The following is a 12,115-nucleotide window of genomic DNA, read 5'->3' as shown; positions in this document are numbered from 1 at the left end:
TGAAAAACAACTGCCCTGGATGTACTTTATCCTGCTTATTACACAGTTTCTTCTACTTAAATCATCTTCTAAATAAATGCAACGGTAGGCAATAGAAGGAATATTTTCCATATTAAAATAGAATTTTGTTCTAACCAACACCTGAAATGGATATTTTAGGAACGACTTTTTCACTGCTGAACAACAGAAAACTAACACTTACCACCTTAGGTACACCTCATGTGCTTTATTCAATGTTACATGCTAATAATGTCATAATTTCACATGACATTTATTGCCATGCTACTGAAAGCAACAGCAGATAGTTCACCTCAGATCTTGAAAACAAAATAAACCATTTGAAACCATTTTTTACTCAGAGCACATATCAGTGATTTAGCATGTACAGTTAGTAATGTTAAACATGTTTAATATGTATTAATTAGATTATAAACCCTAAAATTTTGTTGGAGTGCAGTGAGTGCACTATTCTCTGCTTCAGTGGGAGGTGCACACTTCGAGAGCCTTCAAGACTGAATGAATATGCTGTTTTGCACCAAGGCAACCCAGGGGGCTGAAATATGATTGGCTAAGCTGTCATTGGCTGGGTTAAACGGGCCAAAACAAAACAAAAGACGGACATTCCAGCACCGAAAGCACATTTTCAAAGCAGAATATCTGACTTCAGCATTGTTTTTCAGATAAACAAGAATGTTCACTTAGCATGTTTCTTAAATATCTCCAAACATAGTATGGAATTATTATGCATTAGAAGAATCAAAGGTTTACACACAGCACTTTTAAATTTGACCATATTCATACGTATAGCATTAATTGAAGTGATGCTAATATCTTATGTAACAACTATGTTAAAATACTTAAAATACAATGCATTTTACCCACCTCCATGTTCCTGAACAAGCAGGAATGTCATCATGATTCCCAACACTTAGCATTCTTTATTAATGGAGATGTTAAAAACAAAGTAAATGCAAGAGAGAGCTCTGTAGTGGCATTTGCTCTGGCTTGCCTATGTAACCCTCCTGGTACTAATGCTGGCAGTCAGGGGGCTTTTAAATAAACTACGTTAGACCTTGTGGGTCTGTAGACTTTTAATTCCATTAATAAACACGTATGTCGTAATATACATTCTAAACGCACTTCTATAAAATCAAGTTAGTGTCAATCTTGGGTTTGTTTTGTTGAGCAATTATAGGGCTTGACGTACTGATTCATGAATATGCAGAGGCATTAAATTAGTGAGTGCTGACAGTGCATGTGTCTGCTGTGGAGCAGGTGTGACCCGACAGTGTGTTTCTCTGATGGATGAGAGCTCTGTCAAATCCCTGAAGACAAGACATGCGTCATCTGCTCCTCTGTGCTCTCTCTCTCTCTCTCTCTCTCTCTATGCTGATAACTCACAACAATCAACCGGCAATGCAAGTAAACGCCATACACAAGACTTTAATCAATCGGTGTATTTGTATTGAAGCATATGGGTAGCGAAATACTAATTCAAATGCAGTATTTGTGTTGCACCTGCAAAGTTTGGTCCAAAAAAAAAATTAAATTGAAATTATATCATTTACATCTGCCATTTGTGACAGTTGCTTAAAATATATACACACATTTTAATGATTTGTAGGTTGTAAAATAACAGAGAAAATGTGTTGCCTAAATTGATTTGATATGGGGGGTATGTCAAAGCAGAAATGGTTGCAAAACGATCACATAGACTAATCTTTATTTTGAATATAAAGTTTGATATTTGTTGCAAAATCAGTGAGTGTTTCAAAATGAATTCTGTGCAGTGTTATGGACAGTTTGGTTTAGGTAAGTTAGTTCTTAGGTGATCGCAAATATCCTTCAGAAACAGTTTTATATGTCCATTTACAACCCTAGCCGTGAGATAAAATGCTCTGATTTGACCTTATTTGGAAGGGTTATGAATATTAATGAGCTCATGTCAGTTACTGAAGTTCATACAGCATGGTGTAGTCTGAATTACAGGTGCAAAACAATCACACATGTCATGTCTCACGTGTTCAATTATGATTTAGTACTATCTGTGGCATTGTGGAGCAACAAGAAGAGACACTGACAATTGTGAGCTCTTATTGGTTGATTTAGAGCATGAGACTCTTGGGTTAGCCTTTTGTATTAACATTGAGCCCCTTATTTCAAAATAAGAGTCCCACATACATAGGAAATATAATAAGCTGTGTTGCACTTATAAACTTATTTTACTGTCGTAATCTCACTTGGAAATGTTGTGGCTAATCAAACACTTCTGGGGGCATACATATTAATGAATCAATAAGTGTTATGTTCAGATTTGAACATTTTTCTTAGATATTTTGCTCTAACAAGACTTAAAAAGGAAGAAACATTGATTTGGTGACACAGTGGCTTAGTGGTTAGCACTGTTGCCTCACAACAAACAGGTTTGAGTTCTGGCTGGGTGCTTCGGTTTCCCCCACAGTTCAAAGACATGCGCTACAAGTTAATTGGATGATTTAAATTAGTCATATTATATAAGTGTGTGTGTGTGTGTGTGTGTGTGTGTGTGTGTGTGTGTGTGTGTGTGTGTGTGTGTGTGTGAGAGAGAGAGAGAGAGAGAGAGAGAGAGAGAGAAAGAATAAGTGTGTATGGGTGTTTCCCAGTACTGTACTGCGGCTGGAGGGGCAAAATCCTTGGAGTAAAATTTACTCATTTTAGAAAGTATTTGGTCCCTCTCTAAATAGACTAAAATTTACTCAACACTACAACTACAACTGAATTCAGTTACAGACTTAAATAAAATCAGCCAAAATAATTTAATTTGATACATTGAATGTCTCAAAATCTCAGCAGAGGATGCTTAAGCAACTCCACAAACAGCAGCTTTTTTTGCATTTACACCTCTACATGTGGATTTGGTAAGCTTTTAAATTTGGGTAGGCGGTAAATCCAGGCGTAAATCCCAAAATAGCAGCAGAGTTTAATTGGTTAAGCTGTTTATGGCCTTGCTCTAATAAAGAAAAGTCAGGTTAGTGTGTTAACATGACCATGTGCATTAATGGCTTATAAATGAACATGCATGTAAACTCTCCTTTCTTGCAAAGAGTCCAGTTTTTCTGGGAAGAGGGAAGGTTTTGTTATTAAGTTCCTCTCATCAGTAATATTTAGAGTGCATGTAAGGGCTCCAGGCAAACTGTGAAAATGTCAGAGCTGTCTTTCTCCCTTTTTCGTTTCGGACTGGCCTGACATTCAGCTAAACCCCTTTTCATCAAGAGTGTGTTTTAAAAAATGTTGTTTTTGTAAAATGCTATTTTGGTGGGTGTTACGATGCGTGCTGGGATAAGTTGGACGAATGGTGCTGGAGCAAGATTACGTTTAAAATATTTAATGATAATTGCATGCTAAATAATTTTGTTGGTGATGTTAAATGTATGATGGTGTATGTGTGGTTGGATTTTTGTATCTTAAAAATATTATTTATTTCAAGGAATAAAATGGTTTATGCTTTAAACCTAATTATCATTTAAACATGGTTAAGCTTATTTAGAACTTTAGTTTAACTTTTTTCATTTCTGTTTGAAGTTTGCATGTTCTCCCCGTGTTGGCGTGGGATATCTCCGGGTGCTCCAGTTTCCCCCACAGTCCAAAGACATGCGCTGTAGGTGAATCGGTAAACTAAATTGGCAACCCCTGATAAATAAGGGACTAAGCTGAATGAAAATGAATGAATGAATGAATGAATGAACGAACGAACGAACGAATGAATAAATGAAAGTGAGACTGAAAATAATCAAGACAAGAAGTTAACACAAATTTACTACTTTTTACTTCAACATTTCATGTCTAGTTCAATTACTTGTAATGATTTGTGAAATTGTTTAATTTGATGATACTTTTTAGTGTAGATTGTATATTTTAAAATGGCAGAAGAAAATTATTGGCATTCAATATGTTAGATAAAAAAAATTATTAATCCTTTACAAGGCACTCATTGAAATGCTTAACAGAATGAAACTGGAGGTTATGGCAACACCTTCATAACTTCAAATTTTTTATTAAATATAATCAATGTCTTTGAAGTTACCATATATGGTTCCTCACCTCAGAAAAAGGTAAATATTATATATAAATTTTATTGTTAACTTTCAATATGTGACTGTGAACCACAAAACCATAAAGCCATAAGTGTCAATTTTTGTAAATTGAGATATATAGAGCAGATGAAGGCTGAATTAACATGTTTCCATTAATCTATGGATAGTTTGAATTGAACAATATTTGGTAAATCTGGAATCTAAGGGTTCGAAAACATCTAAATACAGAGAAAAACTGTTTTTAAATATTACTAATTCAAGTGAAATCTACAGTATGCAATTGTCATCTTCATGGCACATGACCCATACTTGTATGATTTTTGGCATAAAAGAAAAATCGATTATTCTAATATATCCTCAATAATGTTCATGTCTGGTGACTGGGCTGGCCAATCCTGGAGCATCTTGACCTTCTTTGCTTTCAGGAACTTTGATGTGGAGGCAGAAGTATGAGAAGGAGCGCTATCCTGCTGGAGAATTTGCCCTCTCCTGTGGTTTGTAATGTAATTGTCAGCACAAATGTCTTGATACCTCAGGCTGTTGATGTTGCCATCCACTCTGCAGATCTCTCACACACCCCCATACTGGATGTAACCGCAAACCATGATTTTTCCCTCACCAAACTTGACTGATTTCTGTGAGAATCTTGGGACCATGCAGGTTCCAATATGTCTTCTGCAGTATTTGTGATGATTGGGATGCAGTTCAACAGATGATTCATCAGAAAAATCGACCTTCTGCCACTTTTCCAAATGATCAACTAGAAGCCGAGTTATTATTTGTTGTTTATACAACTGAGATCGATGTCAAGACTTTTGTCAGGTAGTAGTTTGTGGTCCAGGATGTAGAAATATATAAAGAGTCAGCAAAAACATGAAGACTTACCAATATCACTGCACAAACATAGTGTTAAATAAGTCAAGTTTCACTTCAGTGTTTTCTCAACCTGGTTACCGTCTGGCTTTCCATCGTCTCTCGCCACAGCAACTGCATTCTGTTTGTGTTCTCCATCTCTCTGAGGAATCGTCCACTTGAAGCTCTGTGTGTGTGTTTTGTAACGCTCCAAGTGCGATGAGACTTTCCCTCCAGCATGCAAAATACAGTCTCGCCTCAGCGAACCAGGCAACATCTACTTCCGTCCCCTCCTCCTGGCTTTTCCCCGCACACATGCCTTTTCTGACTCAGAGCTGCTGAACAAAAATATCCTCGTGCCTGCATCTTTTTTCCACTGCTGTGGGACGGCCATTAATTTTTCTGATAATCGGATTAACACGAACGGTCCCTCAAGAGGGGGATGTGGGGGGGGGGGGGTGCCGTGGCACATCTGCAACACACTGATAATTACCCAGCCTCAGATGTTTGTTCTTCTTTGTCTTTTATGTTTTGGATGAGGCACCGATGCCTACACACTGACACAAACACTGAGGTCAGGTTACATTAGTTCTCATTGATCTTTGGCTGTTGTGTGTGGATCAACTTTCAGCCAGTCATCAATGTGAGTCCATTACGCAGAAGGTTTATCTTATCCATGAGTGACAAGCGAAGGATGATAGGAATGATCAGAGTTGCATACTGTAATAGGGCTGCACAATATTGGAAAAAACTGACATTGCGATAATTGCAACATTTTTGTAAATGATTGCCAGAATTCTGCCACTTTGGTCTTGTTAATTCTTGATTTTGGTGACAGACACTAGTTCAGTCATGTCTTGTGCTGTGGTCGGCTCGAGTTTTCTCTGGTTGATCGCTCGTTTTCTGTCAAGTACACTAATTTATAATTAAATGTAAATAAATAACACTGCACAATCTTCATTATATAAAAATAAACAATTATATATATATATATATATATATATATATTAGAAAAAAACTAGCAAACAAGCAAATAAAAAGCTTTCATTCTGTAATTGTTAAACTTCACCTTGTGGTTCCTGGTTACCTGTAATCACTCTGGCTTTCTGTTGCCATGGAACACTTCATAAATATGTTCTGCATAGGGATTGAAAAAGTACTGAAAAAGTGTACAGTTTATTTTGTCAGTGCATATTGATGCATATTATTGTCTACTGGGGACAAAAAAGGTTGTTTTTGGTAATCTTTAATCCAGGTCTAACAATTTGCTTCTGCATTTGGATTGGCAATCCTTTTCTGTTTATGTCAGTTTGATTGTATTAGCCACAATAGTCTTAATCAAGCCTTTCTTACCACAAGTTGGTTTGCTATGAGGGAATGATGTGCAAAAAAAAAAAAAAACCTACCAATATTTAGTTTTATTCAGATATTTTAACTATTTAGATATTCTAATTCTCAATTTTTTTTTTGAAGAACTAAATTAGCCAGAAATTATCTCTTGTTTTTAAGTTTACCTTAAAGAATGGACCCCTAGACTTTGTTTTGTGGCAGCATTCTTCTAAGTCAAAATTATTCACCCTTCTTTTATTTTTATATTTTTCAAATACTTTCCAAATGATGTGTAACAGGGCAAGGACATTTTCACAGTATTTCCTATAATGTTTTTTCTTCTGGAGAAAGTCTTATGTGTTTTATTTCGGCTAGAATAAAAGCAGTTTGACCAACAGTTTGACCCCAAAAATGACCAGTCTGTCAGATGAAGAAGAGCTGGAGGTTTAATTAAAAATAAATTTAACTAAACATAGTTTGCAGTTTTAGAAGGCAGCTTCAGTACTTTCATAGAGTCCGTTGGCCGCTCTGCTTACAATCTCAAAACAACAATAATTATACTCTCACATACTTTCATCAACAGCATCATACATATAGGTGCTTTACCCTGAGTGGTTTAAACACAGATAGACAAAAAATGTTCATGTGCATATGGGTGTGCGTATTTTCAAACAACCACGTCTTCCAATGATTACTTCGTCATTACATACAAAAGTCATGTAACATAAGTAAATTGACAAAACTAAAGCGACAAGTAATTCAGCATACACTCTCCATAGCTATCCATAATCTACAATCACCAGTATCAAGCAGGGGAGTTCTCGTGAGCTACCTGAGCTCAAACTCCCCTCTCGCCCGGCAACGGAAAGGAGCCCTGGGCTCGAGAATCTTATGAGCTCAGAGCTCTCTCCCAGGACAGCATGCCAAACACGTTTATAATCAATTATCAGCTAAGGGCAAACTCTTGAAATGGATCAATTAATGTGCATCAAACTCAGTGTGCAAAGTTTGTTTAAGTGACAATTTTTTTGCATAAGAATACAATATACAAATTCATACAAAAATTTCAGACTTCAGTGCGCAAAGACCTTTAGGGTATAAGGGTAGTCATTTTATAGTGATAGTTTGTCCTGTAGACAAACAAATATCACTTAAGGGTCTAATAATAGATCTTAAAATGGTGTTTAAAAAATTAAGAACTGCTTTTATTCTAGCCGAAGTAAAACAAATACTTTCTCCAGAAGAAAAAAAATATATATATATATATATTGTTAATATTGTGTTACACTGTAAATGTTTTATACACAAAAATTTGTTCTTAAAGACAATACCTAGATTTAATATTCTCCTTGCTGAATTTTTGTTCATTCTTGAATCTCTTACACTTATTAATATTATTATTAATAATAAGAGGTTTCTTAAAGCTTATAATATTATTTTTCTTAATGATTGAGGCTTGTAAAGATATAAACATTTTTTGCTATTGTATTTTTTCTTCAATGCAGTGGTGTCATTTGGTTCTTGTATTCAAAAAAAATAAAATAAATAAAACTATGAAGTTATCGCGATCAACGGCGATTGCAGTTGCAGATCGCTGGAGAGCTTCAAAGCTGTCAAGGAACTGGACTTTAAATCCCATCGCGCACCTCACACACACACCAGTTCCAGTTCTATTCCTGATTACACACACACAACTGGTAACTCATCATGGACTGATTATTTGAACTAAATATTCAGCTCTCAAAAACAAACACGTTGCTAAGTCTTGGTAACATGTCTATGTGTTTTCCTTGCCTTGTTCTACTGTGGCTTTTGACCCCTGTTTTTGGTATTGTCCATGCTGTTTGTCTCCTGCACCGACCTTTCGCCAGTGACCACGACTACGATTTTAGATTAACCTAATGTATCTGTTTATTTCTGTTTGACCATTGCCTGCCTGACTAAGCTATTAATAAACTTTGCTTGGACCCTCACCGTCATTGTCATCTGACTCCCTAAGATACAGAAGTAGGTGGCACGGTGGCTCAGTGGTTAGCACTGTTGCCTCGTAGCAAGAACATAGCTGGTTTGAGTCCTGGCTGGGTCAGTTGGCATTTCAGAGAGTTTGTATGTTCTCCCGTTGGATTCTTCTGGGTGCCACAGTCAAAAGACATGCGCTATAGGTGAATTGAATTACCTAAATTATCCTTAGTGTATGGGTGTGTGTGAATCAGTGAGTGTATGGGTGATTTCCAGTACTGGGTTGAAGCTGGAAGAGCATCTGTTGCATAAAACATTTGCTGGAATAGTTGCCGGTTCATTCCACAATGGTGACCCTTGACAAATAAGGGACTAAGCTGAAGAAAAATGAATGAACAATGAAGTAATCCTTCAAATCTAGTGCCGTTTACTTCACATCGGATATTTATGAGGAGGTGTAAAGTGTTAGTTTTGCATGGTTTGTCAGTGACTGGTTCAAACTGTTGAGAGTTCTGCTGGAGGCGTGTGGTACTCCCAGTTCTAATTAAGAGCTGGCCGACTGGATGCTCCCCTGACAAGCACAACACACACACACCGCTTTTGGATCTTAGACAGCTATTACACACACACACACACACACACATTCCCTTCATCTTCAAAAACACAACACATTCGTTTCCCACAGGATGTCAAAAGTGCATTTAAAGGGGTCATTAAAATTATCTGAGTTGAACTTTTTACATCCCTTTTTGCCTCTTTTTATATATGTTTGGCCTTATCTTAAATTGCACTCTTGCCTTCTTTCGTCGAGTGGGCACACAAAAATACTAACAATGGATCTCAAGTAATGAAGACATCAAGTGCACATGTTTTGTACGATTATGGCTGCTTCCGGAATCTTTCCTACGTATGTAATGTAGATGGGAAAAGTTTGTAGCAAAAGTAGTTTATTCAAATTAAAAGAGTACTCATAAATGAATATGCATCCCTCGGGTAATCCAGACTCATTTTAGGTTGAACCTGAAAAAAAAAAAATTAATAAATTTAATTTAATTTAAATGTATTTTATTTTATTTTATTTTATTTTATTTTATTTTATTTATAATTTGTATCCCCAATGTGTAATTCTTTGCTTTAAATTAATTTAGTACTGTTGCATTCCACCTCATTTTGTGGCTGCACTGAAAAAATAAATAAATAAATAAATAAATTCTCCCGTTTTCTGTATTTTGTGATTCCTTTTTTTTCTTTCCTCATTTATTTCTTTTGAATTTTGAATTGCATTATGAACCTTGATCTTTCTTCCAATAACTTTTATCCCTAAAAAGTTTAATAAAAGTCACTTTTATTAACATTTGTAATAGTTTAAAGTGATATAATATCTGGGTTGGTGTTGTATGATATGGTACAAAGCCTTTTAATTAACTGCCAGTATACATTTTTTGTTATTTTACAAATGTATTTCTTTATTTATTATTTATTATACATTATATTATATTAAATGACCAACCAAAAGTCACTTTGTTAAACTATAGAGTTGATTTTCAACATCAGAAATTGACAAAGAGATCAAGGCCCCCTTAATGCAAGTCACAACTGTAAATAAACAGAAAACACTTGTGAATCTCAAAATACTAAAACTTAATTACCCAGTGTTCAGCCCATTCCTTTAAAAGAGTAATTAGTTATAGTTACTAGTTACTTCCCACAAATAGTAACTGAGTTAGTAACGGAGTTACATAATTATAAATGTAACAATTACCAGGGAAAGTGACTACTGTGTTACTTTAAAAAAATTAATCTAATGGCATGACTATAAAATAAATATAAAACGTTATCTACTCTATTGTAATGTTGTTGTGGGACAATGTGAGAGACAACAGCAGCATGTTCTCTACTATATATCAAAATATTACTTTGTTCAATTCTGTCTGAGTAATAAGTGTTTGCGGTTGAGAAAAGTTAAGTTTTATTTGCTGTGCCGTCAAGGCTTTGTCTCCTCCTTCAGTAGCAGAGTTCACGTTATCGCATGTGTAGCCACTAATTTAGTGGCAGCATGTGACGCCTTGAGGTGCTTCATTAGATTAGAATTACTTGTCACTAACGCAGAGAGACTCTTTTTTTTTCCTGTGCATAATATACTACATAAATATTCTTGCCTTTCAGCTCAGCGAAGGAAATGTAGTGCTTATATTATACGCAAACATTACCTTTAAACTTTAAGCTTAACACACACATACACACCCCAAAGAAAGAGAGGTCCTGTGGCTGAGAGAAACGCTGCTTGCATGAAAACCAATTCAGTGATCTCAATTATAGCAGTGCGCATTTTATTATCAGTGACGGTAATGGTGTTGTAACAGGGGAAACAGTACTTCATTAGATTACTCGTTACTAAAAAAAGGTGGTTGTATCATACTTTTATATATTAAAAAAATAAGAAGAAGAAAACTGTTGAGCGAAGAGATAAATGAAAAGCAAAAAGTGTTTATCAACTTGGCTATATAAAGCAGAATAAATATTTAATGGCCTATAACTTCACTATTAAATCATGCCCAAGATTAATGTCATCTCATGTTTGAGGGAACCGTGGGGGTCTGCCGGAGCACCCCCTACAGATGTGCCTGTCATTCGCTTTTTCCCCCAGCTTAATTATGACAGAAGTGTCTGCACTGGTGCAATTCATCCTCTCTGAATCCTTTTTCCATAATCAATCCAATAATGGAGCTTCCTGAGCAGTGAGCAGACTGTTGTTATTAGATTACACACAGCGCGGCGCGTCACTGTTTGCACATGGAGAGATTGAGCCCAGGCCAAAACGCCGGCACAGCTGGGAGAGTCTGCTTTAATTACAGTTCACCTTCAGCCTCGCTCTCTCTCAGTTCAGTTCAGTTGAATTCAATTAAAACTTGCTTTATTGGCATGACAAATGTTATATGTATTGCCAAAGCATTTGTCCTGTTTACAATAAATAGAACATTTAAAGACCATTGATATAGTAGGAATTAAAGAAAACAAAAACAACCAGTAACCGTATATTTACGTATATCAACATTTAAGGATAAAGCAATAATAATTAATAATAATAAACTGTATATATAACAATGGTGGCCACGGGACAAAGGGATTGTTAAAGCACCATGATACCCCACCCTATCTCACCTTCTAGTTTTAAAAAAAGTCAGGAAAGTGGGTGTGTCCAGCTCTGTTTAGGTGGGAGTGTCAAGGGAAGGAAAGAGGAAGGGTTTGCATAAAAACGAGAGTTTTCGGTTCGAGCACACACAGATGTTCACAAAGACAAAACAACACACATACGCAGTGGAGAAAGACAGTGACCATGTTTACATGGACATCAGTAATTGAATTATTCGCCAAATTATTCATTTGTCTATTTTAACTGCAATTTGGCACTTTCATTCAGGAACATTTCATGCATACACCCATGACAAATGAGATATTGTAGGCGAGGAACTGCCGGACGAGTGTAGTTTTAATGGAATGTTTGGTACCGCACAGCAAATGGAAGAAAAAACGTCCCCATTCCTCGGTAACTTAGGCTGCATTCACTCTGTTTTGGTATTTCGTGACCCTTTAAAATGTTTTTAGGCGTAAAAGTTTGCGACAATGCCGCCAGGGGGCGCAAAAAGATGGGAAACATACTATAATACAGATTTCTCTCTCTCTCTCTCTCTCTGTGTGTGTGTGTGATGTGCTGGAATTCGCATGGCAGCTGACGGCTTTGCTTTGGGAACTGTGACAGATAAGGATGATAGATGGCTAGATCAATGGAAGAGCACATCACAGACACATTATAGAGATTGTTTATGTTTTGTAACAGGTTTCAAGGCTTGATGTTGGTCTAGAGAGAGTGATGAGCGGAGAAATGAATAGTGAATTTGTGA

General features: G+C 36.2%; 1 protein-coding gene across 3 annotated transcripts in view; it reads left to right on the top strand.

Moving 5' to 3' along the window:
* The window catches only part of gpr158a (G protein-coupled receptor 158a), a 741,191-nt gene that overhangs the window by 79,643 nt on the left and 649,433 nt on the right, over positions 1–12,115 (top strand). The gene's annotated exons all lie outside the window — the stretch shown is intronic.

The sequence above is a fragment of the Danio rerio genome, chromosome 24 (assembly GCF_049306965.1).
Source record: "Danio rerio strain Tuebingen ecotype United States chromosome 24, GRCz12tu, whole genome shotgun sequence".
NCBI classification, from domain to species: Eukaryota; Metazoa; Chordata; class Actinopteri; order Cypriniformes; family Danionidae; genus Danio; species Danio rerio.
The sequence above is the reverse complement of the archived record's forward strand: the minus strand, read 5'-3'. Positions and strand labels throughout refer to the sequence as shown.